This window comes from Oryctolagus cuniculus, chromosome 20, assembly GCF_964237555.1.
Source record: "Oryctolagus cuniculus chromosome 20, mOryCun1.1, whole genome shotgun sequence".
In the NCBI taxonomy this organism is placed as follows: domain Eukaryota; kingdom Metazoa; phylum Chordata; class Mammalia; order Lagomorpha; family Leporidae; genus Oryctolagus; species Oryctolagus cuniculus.
The window spans coordinates 44,484,976-44,506,661 of record NC_091451.1 but is presented as its reverse complement, the minus strand read 5'-3'; the positions used below and the strand labels follow the sequence as shown (position 1 = coordinate 44,506,661).

The 21,686-nt window shown below is 48.4% G+C and overlaps 1 long non-coding RNA gene and 4 other non-coding genes across 26 annotated transcripts in view; all 5 read right to left on the bottom strand.

Annotated features, from left to right (window-relative positions):
* LOC103346390 (uncharacterized) overlaps positions 1-21,686 on the bottom strand; it is a 115,481-nt gene that overhangs the window by 38,015 nt on the left and 55,780 nt on the right. For 19 of the 22 annotated variants that reach the window (XR_011384962.1, XR_011384960.1, XR_011384961.1 and 16 more), the window contains 3 exons: positions 19,386-19,570; positions 18,563-18,646; positions 1,234-16,686 (listed from right to left, as the gene is read on the bottom strand). This is a non-coding gene — a long non-coding RNA (uncharacterized lncRNA). Of the gene's footprint in view, positions 1-1,233; positions 18,647-19,385; positions 19,571-21,686 lie in introns of all 22 variants that reach the window. The other 3 variants (XR_011384967.1, XR_011384969.1, XR_011384959.1) reach the window with 3 other exon arrangements.
* On the bottom strand, positions 2,485-2,555 carry LOC127487894 (small nucleolar RNA SNORD113/SNORD114 family). Its single transcript, XR_007915162.1, has one exon. It is a non-coding gene; the product is annotated as a small nucleolar RNA SNORD113/SNORD114 family (small nucleolar RNA).
* Positions 5,283-5,354, bottom strand: LOC127487893 (small nucleolar RNA SNORD113/SNORD114 family). Its single transcript, XR_007915161.1, has one exon. It is a non-coding gene; the product is annotated as a small nucleolar RNA SNORD113/SNORD114 family (small nucleolar RNA).
* On the bottom strand, positions 5,818-5,890 carry LOC127487891 (small nucleolar RNA SNORD113/SNORD114 family). Its single transcript, XR_007915160.1, has one exon. It is a non-coding gene; the product is annotated as a small nucleolar RNA SNORD113/SNORD114 family (small nucleolar RNA).
* Positions 19,053-19,124, bottom strand: LOC127487887 (small nucleolar RNA SNORD113/SNORD114 family). The gene has a single exon (XR_007915156.1). It is a non-coding gene; the product is annotated as a small nucleolar RNA SNORD113/SNORD114 family (small nucleolar RNA).

Here is a 21,686-nt window from a genome sequence, read left to right as displayed (position 1 = left end):
GGCTCCTGCCATCGGATCAGCGTGGTGTGCCGGCCGCAGTGCGCCAGCCGCGGCGGCCACTGGAGGATGAACCAATGGCAAAAGGAAGACCTTTCTCTCTGTTTCTCTCTCTCACTGTCCACTCTGTCAAAAAAAAAAAAGTCAATAATTTACTACTATTTATGACTGCCTATATCATCATTAGTGAAAATGTTGTCCACGCTGTTGTCCATTCCAATGGACTAACAGAGCTTCTACCTCACCACGTCTTAGCAGTGACCAATGCTTCACCCTCCTCATTTATAACTTTACTTATTGATTCTGCCACTGATACGTCCATAATAGATATTTTTAAAATTGGAAAGCAGAAGACCACCAAGACCCCTGTGAGCTCCTGATAGTTGTTGATAGTATCACTTTAAACACGGGAATGGACCAGATTCTATCCATGTTGGGCTTCAAGGGTTCGGGCACAAGTTATTTACCGTATGTAACCATCATGTGGCCAAGTACCTGCCTGCTCATCCCCAGTGACCCAGAAGGGCCGTTCATCTCTTCTCTATTTCTGCACTTGTGTACTGATGAATCCTCTCTACACTAGCATTTACAAATAGCTTCAATTCTTTTTGTTAACAGAACTCCGTGTTTTAGTGATGGGTTCATCGTCAGCCTGCCTGTCAACCCGATCCTACAGATCTTCTCTGCATCGCTGAGCCAAGGTGGGACGTCTGGCTGTTACTCCTTGTAAGACATCGACACAAACATGGAAGAGCCCTAAACCAGCGCGAAGACGTCCGCACCCCAGAAGGAGGAGCGGGGGGCGATTCTCAAACACCGAGACACCTCCTCTGTCGACTGATAGACCCTCCCGCCTTCACGGGTACTTGAATGTTTATCTTTTTCTGGACACATCAGTCACGCAACTAACCCAGATGAAAAACTGCTGCAGAAACATCTTTAGCCAGAAACAAAACGAACTTGCCCACACACTTGCCCCATTATCATTCGTCTACTTTAAATTCGCATTGTTTCCCTTTACCGTGTATCTTAACAATGAACGTGTTTCCCGTCTTCATCAGTCGTTGTTATAGTCAGTGTATTTATGCTAGCATTAATTTCCTGTGACATTATTTCTAAGAATTTCCAAACACTTGGCACCAATCTCACGTTTGCCACTGGCCGACGCTGGCTGTCTTTATTATGTCACCCGATTTCTAAAAGTCCAGTTGAGACGCCCGAGGCAAGAACACTGACCGTCACTCGAGGTGCCCAGGCTTCACAGGCAGGCGCAGGCACACGGCTACGGATGCGGCCACGACGTCCCCGAGGTCCCCGCGACGGAGCTCACCCTGAGGGTGAGAAAGCAGAGCTTTGGCTAGGGGTCTTGGACGGCAGCCATGGAGCCTGCCTTCCCTCTGCCATCGGGTCAGGCATTCACACAGTCCTATCTTATTTCACTTTTTCTTCAGAAAATGAAGGACTCGCCACTGACCCCGACGTGAACTCTGCCCGTAATCCATGCTGTCCGGGAGAACTCGCAGTGACAAACCACTGATGTCGCTGTTTTCAGCGCACAGGAAGGGTTTCACGTTCGGTACAGTTCTAGCAGTGCTGTGTTCGTCCTAAACACTCCGGCGCCGCGCCGTCCGCTTCATCTCGGTTTATTAAACGCTCGTCCACGCGGCACTTCATTGCTCCAGTTACAGAAACAGGAGGAAGAGCCTGGAAGGGACGCGGGGTTTCCGCCCTGCCGGAACCTGACTGGTGCTTCGGACGCCAGCACCGGTCACCACAGGCCCAGAAAGGCCGGCTTCTCCCTCGTCCACGACCCGATTATTTACTGACTAGCTCACTGATTCAATAATTATAATTCTAAAACTCTGCAATTCACAAAAACCCAAGAGAACTGACATCCCTAATAGGCACCTAGAGTCAGCCTCACTGCAATAAATCTCTCTAAGTGTCCTTCATGTCTCATAGCCACACGAATCACTAACGCTTCACCCTAACCCCACATGTCTACGGGCTCTGTTCGCCTTCTCTGACCAGTATACCAGTATACCAGTAACAGAGAGAACCCGTGGGACGCCCCGCCAGCCAGAGAACTTGCTTTTCGTCTTTCACGTAGGCAATCAACACTGTAGCAATCGCAGCCGTATTTTTTCCTTTTGTAACAGTGAATGACTTTCCACTCACTACTAAGACTGAACATGGACACTGTCCGGATCATGCACTGTGCAAAGGGTAACAGCCATGCCCCGTTTATTTAAAGGAGGCTTGCGGTTTTTATAACATATTAATATTCTCTTGGCTCATCCTATATTTTTGTAATTGAACAATGCTTTATCATGTTCATTTTATACACCTATGATTTATTTACGGAATCTTTACCTAATTGTAATCATAAAATGAAAATGTGTGAGGCCAGAACCAAGACTCCTGCAGAGCCCTGACAGTGCCTACAGGATCACACTAACCAGGAAAATGGATCACATTTCTCCCACTCTGGACCTCAGAGTTCTAGACACGTAGTCATCGCCGTGACGCACCCGCCACCAGTGGCCACCAGCGACCGGCGTGAGCCCTCTTTCTCTAGTCTCCCACAGATAATAATTTCAAAATACTACCATGCACAGAAACTGAAGGACAGCCTCGATGCTCCTTTCCGTATACCGAGTTATTCTCGCATCAGCGTCACTTTCATGAATTATCCCGGTTTTCGCCTAGTATCAACTGATGTCAGTGTCGTATCCTGGATTAGTCACTGGGCTACAAGTTTAGGCTTTAATCACATTTCACACTCTTTACAATGAGTAACAGAGTGAGTAAGCCTGAGGATGAAAGAAAGAAAACCTCAAACCAGGGAGAGAACGTTCACCACCGCTCACGTTAATCTCTGGGCTCGTAAAACGTAGAGCGACCACACAGCATGTGACCCGGCGGAAGGCTTCGGTCAGATCAGGGCCAGTCCATTCTAGGGTACCAGATGGAGAAGATAACAAAAAACTCAGACTTCACCCCCTGACTCTTGATTCTTCTTTTGTGGGTCCCACTTAGACAATATATAACATTTTCACTGTGTGTGTGTGTGTGTATACGTATACATGATTTTTTATATTGAGAAGGAATACTTTAAGATTAACTTAGAACAATAATATTGACACTTAGGTAAGATTGTGATTCTTACTCAAGGTAATAACACTGATTATCCATTATTTCTAAATGGCTATCTGTGTCTTTAATTCTTATTAATAATCTTACCTCAACACATGTGCCTACGGTTGGACAATGCCTCACTGTCTTCTATGTGTGTTTATTCATTTAGGTTAGTGAATTTCTCATTGATCATTATAAATACTCTCATTAATAAATCGCATCATTAATAAAAATGCTAAATGTGCCAACTCAACTCTAGGACGTCATCTTTGCACACCCCTAGTATTTCCCCATAGACTCAATGCGAACAGAGGGACGGGCCTCAGCGCACCCGAGCTCAGCGTTCCAGACACCCAGCCCCAAACGCACCAGCGGTCACGCTGGTCCACGTTTGGTTCTCTCATTCTTCTTTCGTGCCTATATTTTTACTGGTTAAATAATTAGGTCGTTAGCAATAAACAAATACATGGTTCAGAAAAATCCATGAAGCTCCTTGAACGTCTGTGACATCCACCTACAGAATCAACTTCAACATGGACGAGAGCTCCAAACCTGACAGCACGCTGCACGCGCAGAGCAAACAGCACGCCGCACGTGGCGTCTACTGCTGAGCCGTGATTAATTTGTCAGTAATTTATTACTTTTTAATCTTTAACTGACAGGTAAAATTGTATGTGTTTATGATGTACCACACAGTGTTTAAGAGCCTGCATACAAATATTATCTATATATTCAATATAGAAGGACTAATCTGACTAAGAAGTGCGTGACTTTGAAGAGTAAATCAGTTTCATGTTAGAACATTCAGCATCTACTCTCTTCACCTTTTTCCAGAATAAATACATGCACTGTTACTAGCTCCAGGCACCCTGCTGTACTGTTGAGCTCTTGAATTTATTCCTTCAATATAACTGAACAATTTAATACTCTTTATTTATTAATGTCATAAATTCCTTCAAACAAATGGCTCAGACCAAGATAAGAACTCTGACCCTGACTCACCTTGGGGTAGCCTGGGTCACGGCAGAATTGCCGCAGTCAGCCGGGCCTCTCTGCTCCCGAGAGCACGAAGCACACACCCGTCACGTTCACGCTGCAAAACACCTGATAGACTCATTATCTGCTCCGATTTCTATCAACGCTACTTTTCCTTGCTACACATTTGAGTAGTGAACAATGTTTCACACTCTTCATCTCAATTCACTTATACGTTTGTCAATGTATCTTGTCCAAGGTTCTGTTAGGATAATATTTTAAAAATTCATGAACATGGCCGGCACCGTGGCTCACTAGGCTAATCCTCCGTCTCGCGGCACCAGCACACGGGGTTCTAGTCCCGGTCGGGGCGCCGGATTCTGTCCCGGTTGCCCCTCTTCCAGGCCAGCTCTCTGCTGTGGCCCGGGAGTGCAGTGGAGGATGGCCCAAGTGCTTGGGCCCTGCACCGCATGGGAGACCAGGAGAAGTGCCTGGCTCCTGCCATTGGATCAGCGCGGTGCGCCGGCCGCACCACGCCAGCCGCGGCGGCCATTGGAGGTGAACCAACGGCAAAGGAAGACCTTTCTCTGTCTCTCTCACTGTCCAACTGCCTGTCAAAAAAAAAAAAAAAAATTTCATGAACACAAAGATCAAAAACAAGAGCCTTGTATGTCCCGAGTGTGTCCACAGCCCGGGCCCCTTCCAAGAGGAATGGATGGAATATTCCACGTGTTGGCGCTCCAAGCTGCAGGCAGAGGTGCCCATCGTGTGTGACTCACCACTGCCCGGGCTGACTCTCCCGCCTCACACTGACAGAGGCTTGTCTCTGGATCACCTCACTCGTGGAAATACACGCAGATCACAAAGTGCGAGGCGAACATCCACGAGAGCCCTGTCGTCCACTTCTACAAAGACAGTGCACTGAAGGGTCCCAGACGCACACGGACCACAGCAACGCTCTTACCAACCCCAGTCCAGACCAGCACGCTTGCTCGTCCCTGGTGCTGTCTAATACGTCTTCGTAAAGACAAAAGCCACTCCAGTGAAGACAAACACATTCGGAGTTACTCACCTTGGACTTCCTGTCCTCACAGAGACCCAACCAAAGGGCGACTGGTTCAGTGATCATAATGCAAAGGAAATACACACACAGAAGACCAGAGTTCCCAAGGCTGCACCTCGGCGTTCCAGACACATACTCACCGTCTATAGCTCGGACAGCACCAGCAGTCACCAAAGATCCCGGACCGGCCCTCGTGCTGTCCACTCGTCTGCTGACTGGGTCATTAGTTTGCTGAAGTCATTTGAAACCCTTTGAGCCACACAGTCTCAGGGATCACCTTCACACAGTCTCAGGGATCACCTTCACAGTCCTGGTCTGCATGATCTCACCTCCATGTTGCACCTTCATCATCCTCAGTTATTGACACACGCGTTCGTCAAAATCATTCACACTAACTCCGTACGCGTCAACTGCCTTCTGTGACTATTTCACGCTCTTTAATACTGCAGTGAACACCCTGAACACCAGCACTCTGTGACTCACGCTGGGGTCACGTCCAACACAGAGACGCAGCCAATGGGCTGGAGACCGTGGAGGACGCACAAGGAACCTCAAAGCGCCCTTCTGAGGAGTCCAGAGCAGTAGAGGGTTTTTCCAAACGAGCCACTGGCCCGCTGCTCTGGGCTTGCGAGATCTCTTCCGGGCTGGACCTCAGAGTTTCGGGCACGAGTTATTCATCCCAAGACTCATGCGCCGGCAGCTGTCATCACGGTCCCAGCGCTCACTTTCTTCATCTCTACACTGTTTAGTAATGAATGTAATTAACTCCCTCAAAATACTGTTAAAAGCATGACTCACGAGTGTTCAACGAGACCAGGGAAATCTGCAGCACGCGTCCAGAATTGCTCAGACATCAACACGTACCCTTCTCGATGGTCGTGGCTTCCACACATGCAAGAGCCGGTACAAGGACGCACACTCACCCCCAGTTTGCGATGGCTGCGGCTGTCGGTGACCGCACTCCACACCTGCTTTAACGCAGTGCGGAGACCCAAGAGACCCCCGAACCAAGACAAGAACTTTGTGCTTCACACTGATCCCCAGGCTCCAAGCAGGGATGCAACCACAGAGACCAAGGTCAAGGTCAGGATCAACTCTCAAAGCAGCTCAGACGGGGCCGCTGTGGAGACCACAGAACGGCAGGCTGGCTTGTCGACAGCCAGTCAGTCATCGTGGCAATAATTAACTCAGGCTATATATAGTTTTCCTCTTAACTGAACACAAACATTGTCGCTGACACAGTCTGCACCATCCTTAGCAGAAAGCACCATGGTCACAGGACATTCATTTCAGTCAGTGTTGTCAGAATGCACTCAGAATCCCTGGGCCACCACGTTTTAAATTGAATGTGTCTGTTTGTTCACTGGTCTAACTGTAAGAATGGAAAGAAAACACAGTAACAGAGCCAACTTCAGACCCTTTCATGGTCCCGATGCTTGTCTACAGGCTGACTTCCACCCCCAAAAGGCCCACGCTTGCTTTGCTTTGGACACCAAGTTGCAAGCACTTCTCATTCACTGTGTGGGGTCACAGACAATGCCAGCCTACACTGTCACTACAGCCAGCACCCTCTCAATTTTCATTCTGTTCATCATTTACTTTGAGCAAGTCATTAATTCATTTGAAGAATAAAATCAAAACACGCTCTACAGCAACCTGGGAACATGAGACCTGACATCTCTGGTGTCTGTCTACACTCCTGTCCCGCATAGATTGTGTCACTTTCATTAATCAGCCTTTGTGTGGCACATTATCAATTAATAAACATAATGAAACAGCGTATCTGTAACTGGGTCATGGTTAATTTTCAATTCATTTAAAATCCTTAATAATACTGTGAACACCTTCAGTCCACTACTCAAAGGAAGATAAGAATTCGTAGCTACGCACATGGGTCTCTCTCCTAACAAGACGGATCTAATCACGGGAAGTCTCAATCATTCAGTGCCTCCATTCTGACAAGCACCGAGCAGAGAAGGCGCTAAGAGGCACTGAGGCATCCTCTCCCGACCCCACGTATTATTAATTCTGATTTACACCAATGCCCATTTCCCCTTACACATACAATGCTCCACCATCTGTATCTCAATTTTCTTATGCTTATGGGTTTTTATCCTGCCCTTGGCTCTTTTCCAGTAATTTTTCTTATTTTTTTCTAAATGTTTATTTATTTTCATCTACTCAAAAGGCAGAACAACAGAGAGAGAGAGAGAGAGAGAGAGAGAGACTTCCACCAGATGGTTCACACCCCAAATGCCCACCACAGCCAGAGCTGGGCCAGGTTGGGGCCAAGAGCTCAGATTCCACCCAGATCTCCCAGGTTGCTGGCAGGGGACCAAGCACTATACAATAATCTACAGCTCCCACAAGGCAGTAGCAGGGACTGGATTTGAATCGCAGGGACTGGGACTTGAGCTGGCACACCAGCACGGCACGCAGACACCCACACAGCAGCTTAACCCCCCTCACCACCACGCCTGTCATTCCAAAATGTATGGCTAGAAAAAGATCGAGAATAAGGTCTTCATACTTCCTGACATCTGCCCGAAGGGTCACTTCAAAAAGGGGGAAGGAGGGTTCCAGATGAATGGTGTTCACGGTGTGTGACTGACATGCCACCAGTCACGACTGCTGGCCCAGGACTGGCTGCGTTCCACTTCAGACGAATACAGATTTGTCCGTTGATTACTTAGTAAAGCAATGCACACAGACCTAGACACAACAGGAGTGCCGAACACCCCGACATCCACCTGTACACTCATACCCAGGGACCCAATTTTGTTCATTAACTGGGCTCGGTGCTTCATACGTGGATTACTGCACACAACGCTTCCTCTCTCAGCCTGGTGTTCACAGTGGCAGGCGTGTCCCTCTGCTGTCTCTGACACCGTGGACTAGGGCGGTTTACACCTTTAAAACCCGGCCAGACGATGCCACGAACAACTACCCCAGCGTCCTTCCTTCTCCCAACACACAGATGTAACCAAGGGGCACCTGCCGTCCAAGAAGGTGCCGATCACCGGGCAAGCGTCCATCCTGCGGCCTGCAGAGTGAAGCAGGTCACTGACAACGCGACATCCTCCCTGGCCTCTCTGCTTGTCACCGTCCTTGGCGACACCCCCCTGGGAACTCGGTGTTCGGAGAACGTGTGTTACACTTCCCCTTCAGGAAACAACGATTTGTAACCTGCCTCCACCCAGATGGTGAACAGTATCTTTGAATTATCTGCTGTGTGCATCATCGTTAGCCCAGGAGGTTACAGAGATGGACACGTACTTCTCTGGGCTGCCAGTGGTTTCCATAAGTCACACAGTCTACCTTGTTTCATCGTTTATTTTACAAGCTGACAAGGCCCTGTCTGCATTTATGCACGTGTGTGCATGCACACACATGTGACGTAGGCGCATGCACAGCCGGCTTCATCGTCCAGTCCTAACGGCTGGAGGAGCACAGAACAGATTCCCACTGCTGAGCTTCGCTCTCAGCGTCGCTAGTCATGATTCAGAGTGTATCACAACTTTTTTAAAGTTTTGTTAATATAAAAGAACGGGTTTTATGCATCCCATAGGCACAGTTCCAAGAAGACAACCACGCTCCCCTCATCCCCTGCCCCCCCAAAGCCCTCCCCCAACCTTCCCCTCTCTTCATCAGTTTTTGTGAAGCCACCGCGTTAATCCACTCTATATTCACGGCTGAATCTGCCACTAATCCTCATATTCAACAGGTAAAAAGCAGGAAGACGCAGTTGCACAATGATATAAACAAGGGCTAAAAAGACAATCGTATCCCCAAATGACCACTCCGTTCCTGTGAGTTTTTGGATGTTGTATATTAACTGCTACATGTCAGAGAGAACAAAAGAAAACGTGGTACACACACACACACACACACACACACACACACACAGTGGAATACTACTCAGCCATCAAAAGGGATGAAGCCCTGTCTTTTGCAATAACATGGATGCAACTGGAAACCACCATGCACAGTGAAATAAGCCAGTCTCAAAAAAGAGTCCATTTATTCCATTCTCTCCAAAGACATGACCAGTTCTGAAGCTGCCCTGACCAAGAACTCAAACACTGTCTATGATTCGTATACTTACACCATCATCAGCCAGAGCTTACCGGCACACAGCACTTGTTTCTCTCTGGACTTCAGTGTTTTCTATAGACAGAGACAGCACATCTTACCTCATCCTGTATTTTTATGATTGGCCAATGTTCACCTATTCTACTTTTTAGGTATTTATATATTATCCATATTTATTGATCCAGGTTAAAAAAAAAAAGAAATAATGAAAATACATAATCAGAAAGACCAGATACAAACGTATTCTGTACTCCCGACACCTGAGTCCAGGGTCCGCCAAACACAGGGAATGGGTTACACTTCTCTGGTGACAAACTTCGGAGCTCCAGACACGGATTCGTCACACCTGACTCATGCCACCCGCGGTCGCCCTGGGCCCAGGAGCAGCGTTCTGTACGCACCGTTTCCACACTGCCTGCTGACTAATTCATTATGTCACTAACGATGATTTGAAGCCTCTGAATCACAAAAACAGAAGAGCCTTGATATTTCTAATCTTAAAAAGAATTATTTCACAGGTGCCAGTTCATAGCCCAGCTGCTCCAATTCTGATCCAGCTCTCTGCTATGACCTGGGAAAGCAGTGGAAGATGGCCCAAGGCCTTCGGCCTCTGCGCCCACGAAGGGCACCCAGAGGAGGCTCCAAACTCCTGGCTTTGGATTGGCGCAGCTCCAGCCATTGTGGCCATTTGGGGAGTGAACCAGCAGATGGAAGACCTTTCTCTCTCTCTCTCTCTCTCTGTTTCCCGCCTCTGCCTCTCTGTAACTCTGCCTTTCAAATAAATAAATTAATCTTTTTTTTATTTTTATTTTTGACAGGCAGAGTGGACAGTGAGAGAGAGAGACAGAGAGAAAGGTCTTCCTTCCGTTGCTTCACCCCCCAAATGGCTGCTACGGCCGGCGCTGCGCTGATCTGATGGCAGGAGCCAGGTGCTTCTCCTGGTCTCCCATGGGGTGCAGGGTCCAAGCACTTGGGCCATCCTCCACTGCACTCCCTGGCCACAGCAGAGAGCTGTCCTGGAAGAGGGGCAACCGGGACAGAATCCAGCGCCCCAACCGGGACTAGAACCTGGTGTGCCGGCGCCACAAGGCAGAGGATTAGCCTATTGAGCCATGGCACCAGCCAATAAATGAAATCTTTTAAAAAAAATTCTAACAATGATATATCTGAGTCATTCATTAACCTCAGTTTTCACAGACATTAAAATTAGACCCTTCATAGTAATCCTATGTCTGTCTTGGGGATATAATCGGTTATATTATGTAATTGTTTTATAATTCATTAAATCCTCTTAAAAACACTCAAAGGGGTGACCCTGGGTCTTCAAGGTGCTTGCTAAGCCGGGTGCAAACACAACATGTGACCCCTCAGACAAGTGCGTCCACACCCTGGGCTGGAACAGTCGAGACAGGGATGGCAGAGACAGACCCACGTGGAGCACTGTCCCTCCCATCATTAGTCAGCCACTGAGGCCATCATTAGTGGGCAGATTTGATTTCATTTTCTCTTCGATTGGAGCAATCCGAACCGACAATTGACCCAGAACGTCAGTATTGGCTATAATTACACCCCCTACATCTTCAGCCAGTGAGGGGATGTGTCAGGGTGTAGAATGCCTAACCTCGACACAGACTTTCATAATTGGATAATGATTCTCGTTTCCATCTCTATTACACACTGATTGATTCTTACACTGATCCAATTATGAAAATCGGTAACAACAAACACGCTCTTGTATTTCTGAACTCCGTCTACGAGATCAGACTCCCTTCAAACGTCACGAGTGGTCATTGCTGACCCAGGACTGGTGCTCATTGACAGCTACTTAAGCCTTACCATTCACGGGAACCTAAGGAAGCCCTGTTCCTACGAGAATCATCTCACAGCGATGTTACCTCCTCATTAACTAGCTTCAGTTTCATTCACCCATTAACCCACAGAAAGCTTTATATTTAATGCTCTATTTATCAGTGAGCTACATAATTATATTTCTAAGATTTCAATGATACAGTGAATACCCTTAAACAAACCTCCCAAATCACGAAAAGAACTCTGACAACACTCACACGGTCTCCACGTTCCTAACACAGAGGCAGCCAGCGAGCCCGTGACCGTGCCAGAGTGGGTCACCGCCCGCGAGGCTTCCATCCGAGGATTACAAAGCAGAGCGGAACAAAGTCAAGATATGTGTTCATCTCCTTTTCCAACTTGTATTTGCCATTTACTAAATTTGCAGAATACATCCATGCTTTCTGTTAAGAAAACGCTCAGCCTCAAACTTAGAACTGACCCAGGACAATATGGAGCGAGATACAAAATCTGAGGGACCCCCCCGAGAGAGCACCCAGCAGTGCCCACAGCAGCCAGTGACTATCACCTGTCACTGTCTACAAAGAGGCAACACCAGGACCCACTGGCTTGCGACTACAATTTCTTCCCTTGCCCACGCTTCACCCTCTTCAACTTCACTTATCATGGGCATTTTGTCACTGGTGCTTGGGAACAATGCAAACGAAATCTGTGAACCTCAGAAGGTCAAGAATGGGACCTCCGGGCACATCTAAGGCTTCCGTAGGCTCGCTTCTGCCGGGAGAGGCCACGCAGCCCAGAGTCGGACACACTCAGCGCTGGGCACCCGCGACGCCACGGCCAGCAGTGACGGCCATCGGGACGTCCCACCTCTGCACCCTCCGTCCCACGTGTACTGACTGAGGAACACTTCAACTAAGTAATGACAAGGAAATGTCTCCCCGGATCACAGAAACCGGAACCATCACCTTTGGAACCAGCACCTTTGGGCACAAAGCGAGAACCCTAACTGCTACAAATCTCTGGCTGGCCCACTCACTCCTACCCTTTGGTCTGTTTACGATTTCATTCATGAATCTATCATCGCAGCTGCTATCAACAAGAACCCCCGCCACACCCCTGCAAACAACGCACGCGCACGCTTCTCCCACGCACACTGCCGTATTCGTTTATTTTTAAACTTACTGAGGGTCAGGAAATCAAAATCCACAAAGCCCCAGAGACGGAGCCCACAGGCCCTGCTGGGAACACGGCAGGCAGTGGCTCTGGGGCTTACGAAGCCCAGTGGGTTACGCACACCCCAGTCCTCCCTGGGCACTGTCCCCATGGAGCCCATACACCCCCACCCCCGTAGGGGTCACGAGCCCACAGTGAGCACTCAAACCCTGTCCTCTACGAGCTGACATCATCTTACTTTCTTTATAAATTCAGCCTCTAAAACAGGTACCATGCACATCAACACCTTGAGATCTACGCTTTAAATCTGACCCACAGACCTATCAATCACAGGTGTAAGAAAACCAAGGAGGAATAATACACAGCTATGAACAGGAATTCAAAGTTTCACTCTCTTTTTAAATTTGCTTCTCTGGGGGCCGGCACTGTGGCGCACTAGGTTAATCCTCCGCCTGCGGCACCAGCATCCCATATGGGCGCAGGTTCTAGTCCCGGCTGCTCCTCTTCCCATCCAGCTCTCTGCTATGGCCTAGGAAAGCAGTAGAAGATGGCCCAAGTCCTTGGGCCCCTGCACCCATGTGGGAGACCAGGAGGAAGCTCCTGGCTCCTGGCTTCAGAGCGGCCTTTTGGGGAGTGAACCAGCAGATGGAAGACCTCTCTCTCTGTCTCTCACTCTCACTGTCTTAACTCTGCCTGTCAAATAAATAAATAAAAATTTAAAAAAAAATTTGCTTCTCTGGACTAAAAGACTCAATTCTAACACTCGCTTCAGAACAAATCCTCCTAACTGGTCCGTGCTTGGCGGCTTTAATCTCCTGAGTCATTACGTACCTGCGCACGTGCCGCCGGCTGATGTGGGTCCCAGGCTGGGGCTATTTCCATTGTTCGAGAAACATGAAATAACAACTCTATTCCAGTAAACATGCTATGGAAATCACACGTCCAGCAGGTTTTTCTGTATTCATTTGCACGATATTTACATGCGATGACTCACTCACAGCAGAACCGACGCACACAACAGCCCAGCAAAGCCCAGCAAGGCTCACCGACTGCTCCCGCCATTCGTCAGCAGGCTCAGTGCCGGGAGAGGTCTTGAATGGACTACAACAATGGTGTGAAAATATAATTTTACACCTTCCTTTGAGAGCTGATTCCATTTATATCACAGATTCATGTACTACTCTCCTTACAATTACACATTCTATTAAGCTGTAACAATGAACAAGAAGAATGGGCCACTTGACCTTGACAACTGTTCATTTCCTATGCGCTCCCACCTCATGCGGTTAACAAAGCAGCATTGTAGCCAGCAATACAAAGCAGTGATGACAAAGCTAAAGCAACACATCGAGTGGCCGGGAGAGGTCGGAAATGGCACCAATCTGTCCACAGCTGCACCGCACGGCACGGTCTCGTTTGTCGCCTTCTTCGATTTTATTTGACTTGTGCCCATTGATTCACCTCTTACAGCACTCCAAGCACCAGCGAACAAACCACCCGACAAGACAAGAGCGCTGACTCTGGCTTACGTGAGCCCGCACACTCCGTGGCCACAGAGCACGGTCAGCCCCGATCCTGGTTAAGACATCGGCACACTGGTTGGCACAGCGGCTGTGCTAGCTTGCATTTCCAGTGTAGGAGAACCCGCCTCTGCCCGCGTCCACACAGCACACGCGACTTTCTGTCTTACTGACAGCGGCATCTCACGGTGACAGAGCGCTTTCTCGTGGGCTGGTTGGCCACTGGTGTTTCTTCTTCCAAGGATCTCTCTGTTCACGTCCTTTGCCCATTTCTTCGCTGGATTAGCTGCTTTCTTGATGTGGAGTTGTTGGGGCTCCTGATATATTCTGAATAGTAATCCTTTGTCACGTAACTGGCTTGCAAATATTTGCTCCCACTCTGCCAGAAGTCTGATTTCATTCGCTGGCGTGAGTTTCTGAGCCTGATGGGATCCCACTGTCTAGTTTTGCTTTTGCTGCCCATGCTTTAGGGTCTTATAAATAACTCAAAAACTCATTGCTTATACCAATGTCTTTAAGTGTTTTCCCTAAGTCTTCTTCCAGCAATTGATATCTGCCTCTCAGATCTTAAGAACACCAGTAAAATGGAGTAACTTTCTTTCTCTAACAGAGGCAACCTTGGGTTCTTTACTAACTCATACATTTTTAAGCTATCCTAGCGTTAATTAATTTGAGCAATGCTATCAATAGCCATGACATACATTAAGATCCTTGATAGGCCTAATACCAAGTTTATACAGTCAATTCTATCAAAGGAAATAAATTATTTCTCTTTTCATGTTGAGCCTCAAGTTCTGGCGTGTGTAGTCATTGTGCCTACTCTTCAGTGCCGGCCCAGGTTCACTCTGTCTTCACCCATGTCTGCACTTGCTGATTAATTCACCAATAAAATAAATTAGCATCAGAAAGTCACAAAAATCCAAGAACAAGATTTGTGTATGCCTCTGACACCTGTCTATAAAGTTACTTCCCAATAGATTGATTTTACTAGCTGACCTTAGCATTTCATGTATTATATGTGTTAACCAACATAATGATTTTATCAATCCCATCTTTAAGATTAGGCCATGGTTAGTGGTTAGTCTTAACTGATTACATCCTAAGCTCTACAATAATACAGTGACAACTTTTACAAACATTCAAAGACAAGACAAGAACGCTGGCAGTTACATGCGTTGGGCTCCACGGCCTGCACATACAGACACCCACACAGCTCCTGAAGGAACGGATCCTTAAGGCAGCACAGTGCAGGCGCAGTGCGGAAGAACGCGGCAGAGGAGCCAATTGCCTTCTCTCCAATGACTCATCTTCCCCATCCCCTGTATCCTGTCCTGCAGGCATTTCTCAATTTATCCTAACATACGTGTGTTTTTCTTAACAAGACAACCTTGAACTGACTCACCCAAAAAGACTGGCCACGGCTTCCTTATCTGAGTCTGCGTGACACCTTTCATGTGTTGGCTTCTCTACTGTAGTTAGCCTTGAACATGTCATCGGCACGTCCTGCCTCACCACGCATATTCACAGGTGAGAATGCTGAATTTTGGAATTGTTCACTACGTCCACCATGGACCAATGTACAGGAATAATAATATACAAATCCATGTATCCAAAATAAAATATTCCCAGCTTCCACGCCTCAGATCACTCACAAATGAGCCCAACACATGGACCAAGTTTCCTGCTTGCTCACCTTCCAGCTCCACATCAGTCATCATCCAAGACTCACACCACCGGTTCCACCATTGTGTGTATTTTCTTCATACTAATCTACATTTGATTATTCACGAGTTATGAATAATTACAATAAAATCGACTATGAATCAAAAATTTCAAGGGAAAAAAAGTCCCTAAGGATCCCTAACATCTGCCTATGGAATCATTTGTGTGTCTCTCTCATGAATCGCCCTCGTTAGCATAACCTACGCAACGGTTGGCCTTCTTTGACTATATTTGCTGTATTTCAAAGCCAGAGTCGGTGACTGTACTGAGCAAACCTCCAAAGCCCAGACAAGGACAGGGCTGTCCCTCACGCTGGTCTTCCTGCTCCAGGCACAGCCGTGCAGCTCAGGGAAGCTTGAGTCAGCACAGCTGTGCCTGGGAAACACAAAGCAGCCGAGAGGGAAGCGAGTTCAGAGGTTCTGTTTGTGCCCAACAAAGGCAGCGGCCTGGTTCTGCTCTTGCTGGACCTCAGAGTTCTTGCAAGCATCCATTCGTCGGCACAGCTCGTACGCCGGAGCAGCCGTCACTGATCCAGGCACAGCCGCCGGCTTCATCACGCGTGTCTACAGACTTTATTCCTTATCAACTCATTAAGGAGAATAAATCACACAAAGAGTTCAGAAACCAGAGAACTAGATTCTTGAACACCTCTAACATCGGCCTATCAAATGGCTCCCCGTTACCAACATTTCTCTTTCATTAATTGATTTCAGTATTGCATGTAGGAATCCTATTAATCACATCTTACAACTTATCATTAATATTATAACATTGTATATTGGCTCCTACACTGATGCATTTAGAGTAAAAGAATCAAAATTCATCAAAGTAACCCAAGAAAATGGCCACTTTTTGTTTCCAGAATCTATCTGCAGGATCACTTCCGGCAGAGGCGGAAGACTGTGGCTTCTCCTGGAAGCGTCTTGGGGCTCCAGCACATCTTACTCACCTCCTGCGCCTCCTGCGCCAGCAGCGTCATTGCCGGCTCAGATGGGGCCTCTTGTACTTGGCTCTCAGCTACACTTGATCATTCACTAACTCACCAACATCGGCTTCACAGCCCCGTCAATCACAGTGGCCGAACGGCGAGAACCCGGCGCATCCCGGCCTTCCGCACTCCAGTGATGCACGGATGCACCTCGGAGAACTCCGGACGGTGACACAGCTGTGACGTCTCTCACCCGGGGCTTGGTTCTGCCGACACAGAGGCAGTCACAGGTCTCAGGACCGGGAGTCTCTGACCCATTCTGCAGAAAACCAAGCTCCGCAGTGGAGTAAAAAAATTACGGCCCTGCCCCATCAACCCTCCGGCTCCGTGCTTCCTTTATTTAATGGTTGAGCTGTTCACTAACATTTCATAAGGGGACTTCTTCTCTCTTAACAAAATGGCCAACCTCAAACATGCGGCCCGGGGTGCCGGCGCCGCAGGCGGAGGATTAGCCTAGTGAGCAGCGGCGCCGGCCCCTCCAGATTATTTCTAAGAGGAAAATGTGACCGCACATGCTCTGTGCTGCACCTGAGTTTCAGACACCTGCTCAAACTCCACCAAGGCCTTCACAGGTTTTTTTCATCCATTTTTATATCCTTAAACATTCCTAACCTCAGTCTAGAGAATCATTTCCACACAGACTCAGGTCTTTCATTAACTGATCAGTGTCATACATTATTAATCATGCAATGTAAGACTTCATATCGGCCGGCGCCGCGACTCACTAGGCTAATCCTCCGCCTTGCGGCGCCGGCACACCGGGTTCTAGTCCCGGTTGGGGCACCGGATTCTGTCCCGGTTGCCCCTCTTCCAGGCCAGCTCTCTGCTGTGGCCCGGGAGTGCAGTGGAGGATGGCCCAAGTGCTTGGGCCCTGCACCCCATGGGAGACCAGGATAAGTACCTGGCTCCTGCCATTGGATCAGCGTGGTGTGCCAGCCGCGGCGGCCATTGGAGGGTGAACCAACGGCAAAAGGAAGACCTTTCTCTCTGTCTCTCTCTCTCACTGTCCACTCTGCCTGTCAAAAAAAAAAAAAAAGACTTCATATCACACTAATTCTTGGGCCATACTTTCAGTATACTTGATTTTAATAATACTATAAAAATATATATAATTATACATTAATATATAATATATATAAATTTTAATAATTACTATAAAATAATAATTTTAATAATACTATGAGTACTCTCAAGCAAACGACCCGAAGCAAACCAACCATGGTGACTGTAACTCACATTAGCCCACACGCGGGCGACTCCTGTCCTGTTAGACGCCACAGGAAGGTGTCTAACCGTGTGCAGTGACCCACGGTGCGGGGAGAAGGACGAGAACCCGAGACATCCTCTCCCGTGCGCCACAGGGGTCACCGCTCATCTGCGTGTTCATAAACGCACGCTTGTGCTCATGTGTTCGTTCTTAATCCAGCAAATGTGAGACTTGCAGCTGAGTTATCACGCTTCCTCGTCACTGTCTGTGTCATCGTGGGGTCTACTAATTGTCCAGGTCAACGCAGGCCACGCTGTTTCTCCCGCACTTTATCACAGACCAGCACTTCAGCTCTTCCCCGCGTTCATTTACGTGCAGGCTCATGTTCTCCTCCACGGCTGCACGACACCAAGGCAAGAACCAGACCCCTGCCCTCGCCGGGGCCCGCCTCCAGGAGTGCAGACGGGAGGACTACAGGGCCCAACACATCGCATTCATCATCTCTGCTCCCACGCCACAGCCCCGTCACTGGTTCGGGCTTGGGACAGTTTTTCTCATCCTCATCTATGTGCGATTACTGATCGATTTACTGATCGATTTACTAACTCATCAATAATCATAAAATAGATGATTGGGAAACTAAAACCCAAGGACGTGGCCCTCACATCTGTATTTACACACTAAATGTACTTTCATTAATGCTCCTCCCGTTGCAATTTTGAATTATTCAGTGTAGTACTTCACATATGTTCCATGTTGATCGTTAGGCAATGATCAATCTCCTTTGCACAGATCTAATACTTTTTAAAAATATTACAGTGAACACTCTAAATAAATCACTCCAAACCGAGACGAGAACTTTGAGGACCACTCACCGTGGATGGACGTGAGGCCCTCCCCAGAGGCACCCACGGAGCTCAGGAACAGGGCGGGACACTGGGCAGCTCAGCGCGTGCCTTCTGACAAGAGCAAAGCAGAGGAGGCGAGGAGGTTGGGACAGGCTCTGCTGACGCGCGCTCCGCCTTCATCCCCTCGGTCACTGAGGACCCAGAGCGATGGAGTCGTCACAGAAGCCACACCCCCGAACTGTGTCGTCTGCTGTCTACATCACTCCCGGCCAAGCGCTGAGACACGTGAGCCGTATCGCTTCGTAATGAACTCCACCACGTGCCTCCGCTGCATCGCGCCACACACGATCAGAGGACGAGAGTCACTCTGCCATCACTATTTGTAGTTCGACAGTGATCATTTATTTAGGTCATTTTTGCAGTACAAGTAAAATTCATGACCCCAAACCAAGAAAACGAGCCTTGTCTATGCCTGAGACACCAGATGACAGAGGCACAGCCAAGGATCCTGTTCTGATTGGACCTCAGAGCTTGAGACACGTGTCATTCATCATCCATGACTCCTACTCCAGTTGTCATCATCGGTCCTGGTTTGGGCCTCTTTTTCTTGATTCCCATCCACATTTGTTTCTATTGATTAATTCATTAATTAACCGGTATTAACTGTTAAGGCCGTCATTCACAAAAACCCAAGAACAATGGATATTCTGCATGCCTGGAGGGTTATTTGCCAAATTCATAATCACCTATCTTTTTTATCAACCGCCATCATCATGGGATGAGTTTGGAGTAATTCAGTGACGACCCCTCAAAAAATCCTCTAACCGAGACGCCCTTCCACCCGACTCACACTGTGCCAGCGCCCCATCAGCGCGCACTGTGGAGGGACGCCCGGCAGCCGGTCGGTGTCCTTTCCGAGGACTGCAGGACAGACCGATGAGAAGCAAGGACTCGCCCGAGTCGTCTGCATTCTGTGCCCATCGCTGACTCCTTCGTGTTCCCAGTCTACATTTTGTATTGGAAGCAGTTAGGTACCTGCAAATGTGGGTAAATAGTTGTGAATTTTTCCATCAAATTGCCAACTGACCCTTAGTCAAATAGATGGGCCACTTAAAACATTCATATTTCTTTTCTTTTCTTTTCTTTTTTTTTTTTTTTGACAGGGAGAGAGAGAGAGAAAGGTCTTCCTTCCACTGGTAAACCCCCAAAATGGCATCCACAGCCGGCGCACTGCGCTGATCCGAAGCCAGGAGCCAGGTACTTCTCCTGGTTTCCCATGGGGTGCAGGGCCCAAGCACTTGGGCCATCCTCCACTGCACTCCCAGGCCACAGCAGAGAGCTGGCCTGGAAGAGGAGCAACCAGGACAGAATCCGGCACCCCGACCGGGACTAGAACCCGGTGTGCCAGCGCCACAAGGTGGAGGATTAGCCTAGTGAGCCGCGGCGCCGGCCCTAAATTATTTTTAATAAAAATTGCATGTATTTAAAGTCTTTGGCATGTTTTGATAATACATTGATTCATTTAGTAACCCCTGTATTCAAATGGAATGAGAATCTATGAACACAAGACCCCAGACCACATCCCTGTGACGTCCTCAATCCCCCTGCACAAATCCCTGTGACCAAGCAGTGAGGTCGGTTTCTTCGTATGCTGGGCCTCAGAGTTCGACGACGGTCGGCGCCCGGACTCAGACGCCGCCAGCGCTCGTCGTGGATCCAGGCTGCAGTTTCTTTCTCTCATCTGCTTCTGTGACTCCATTCATCCATTCATCCCCTGACAGTGGTAAAATAACCCCCAGTGAACACCACACCTACACTCCACAGGGTCCCGCATCTGTCCTCGGATCCACTTGTCTCGCCAGCCTGCTGCTTCCACTGACAACCCCCCACGCTTCCCCTCCATGTGAATAACATAATGTGGTGTCAATTCTGCTTACCCGGGCCAGCGCGCAGCTCACTAGGCTAATCCTCCGCCTGTGGCGCCGGCACCCCGGGTTCTAGTCCCGATCGGGGCACCGGATTCTGTCCTGGTTGCCCCTCTTCCAGGCCAGCTCTCTGCTGTGGCCAGGGAGTGCAGTGGAGGATGGCCCAAGTGCTTGGGCCCTGCACCCCATGGGAGACCAGGAGAAGCACCTGGCTCCTGGCTTCAGATCGGCGCAGCACCAGCCGTAGCGGCCATTTGGGGGCTGAACCAATGGAAGGAAGATTTTTCTCTCTGTCTCTCTCACTAACTCTGCCTGTCAAAAAGAAAAAGAAAGAAAGAAAAAGAAAAAGAAAAAAAGAAAGAAAAGAAATTCTGCTTCGCCAAGGGCAGCGGCTGGCTTTCTTTGACTACACTTCACGTCTACTCCTGGAGACTCAACACCGGTTGCTCGCACCACACACAGGGAGGAAGCAATGTTTCTTGTGACCCCAAGATTTAACTCACTCCAATGCAGCCCCTCTGAGGAGCACAAATCAAGATCCCCACACCCAAGACCCTCAAGTATCCCTAAAATCCACAGAACCACTTGCCTCATCTTTCATCTGCTTCATTAATCAATCTCAATGTTAGAAATATTAATTAATGAACATAATGTTTCACATCCATTCTACATGGATCATCCGGTATGGATGGCTCTGTTAATGTTGAGTATTTTGCAGATTTTACAGTGAATGCCTTAAAAAATCCCCATAATGTGGCGCACACACTGCAATCACACCGCAATCACACCGCAATCACACTGCAATCACACCGCAAACACCACAATCACACCGCAATCACACTGCAAATACACCGCAATCACACCACGATCACACCGCGATCACAGCACAATCACACCGCAATCACACCAATCACACCACCATCACACCACAATCACACCTCAATCACACCGCAATCACACCACAATCACACTGCTCTCCAAGTTCCCAGCCAAAGGCACCGGTGAGAATGTGGACGTGGGAAAACGCGTAACGCAGCCTCGGTGCTCGCACTCTGAGAAGTAAAAGGCTGGGCGGAGACTCGTCTCCATTGATCCCTGATGTTGCCTGGCGCTTGGCCCATCAGTCATGTTAGTTACATGAAAGGGAAAGTTACAGAGAGGGCAAGGCAGAGAGAAGAGACAGCCAGGACTTGGCTGATCCGAAGCCAGGAGCCAGGAGCTTCCTC